Here is a 917-nt window from a genome sequence, read left to right as displayed (position 1 = left end):
CTGAAACCCTCCATGACCCCACACAAGGCACAGCCCCAGCAGCCTGGAGCTGGGCCACCTGCAGTCTCTGGTGGGTGGAGGGCGGGGCGGGGGGGGGGGGGGGGGGGGCAGGGAGTGTCGGATTTGGGGCCTGTTTTCTGGGTTTTCATTTCTGAGCAAACCCATATTAGGGGAAGGGGCTGGATTAACCAGCCGGCCCTCTGCTTTCAGGGTCCAGACAAGGCAGTCGCTGAGGAAGCGCTTTTGCTCTGGGGCGCTCCCGTGGCATCGGAGGGTTTGGCCTCAAAAGCAGGTAGGGGGTGTTACTGGGCTGCATTTCCTACTGGCCGCTGTCCCTCTTCCGCTGGTCTTGCCTCTGCTCCCGCTTGGCTTGTTCTCACAAGGGCAGGTCCATTCCCTCCACACAGTTCAGCACCAGTGCCTTTACCACGGAGCCTCCGTGCTGCTGGTCCTGCAGCCCCCTGAGGACGATGTACAGGGAGCCCATCTGGGCTTGGAAGGGCTTCACCAACTTGGTACAGACGAGAACCTAGTGCCGATCAGATCCATGCTGAGCCATCAGCATCACTCCGGACTGATCATGTCGTAGAGGTACAACCTGTCAAATGTTCTCAATGTGACCCCACCAGGAACTTGGCTTGCACTGACCTCCCAGTGGAGGGAATAGGTCCGGGGTTTGGGCAGCATCACTTGCTCCTTCTCTGCCCCCTCCATCTGGGTTGCTGTTAGTCACGTGCCAAGGGGAAAATTTCTTTATGGAAAAGACTTCCTTCCCGGGTGCTGGGTTCCCTCACTGTCTGTACTTTCTTAGATCTCTCCTTCCTTCTGAGGCCATTCACTTCTCAGCTTTCTGGGCATGTCCCAATTCTCATTTTTTAAAGTAATAAAAAGGCATTTATTCTTCTCATTCTTCTACT

At 56.1% G+C, this 917-nt stretch overlaps 1 pseudogene; it reads right to left on the bottom strand.

Annotated features, from left to right (window-relative positions):
* Positions 1-319: 319 nt before the first annotated feature.
* On the bottom strand, positions 320-687 carry LOC104655322 (annotated as a pseudogene).
* Between the last annotated feature and the right edge of the window lie 230 nt (positions 688-917).

The sequence above is a fragment of the Rhinopithecus roxellana genome, chromosome 16, assembly GCF_007565055.1.
Source record: "Rhinopithecus roxellana isolate Shanxi Qingling chromosome 16, ASM756505v1, whole genome shotgun sequence".
In the NCBI taxonomy this organism is placed as follows: domain Eukaryota; kingdom Metazoa; phylum Chordata; class Mammalia; order Primates; family Cercopithecidae; genus Rhinopithecus; species Rhinopithecus roxellana.
The sequence above is the reverse complement of the archived record's forward strand: the minus strand, read 5'-3'. Positions and strand labels throughout refer to the sequence as shown.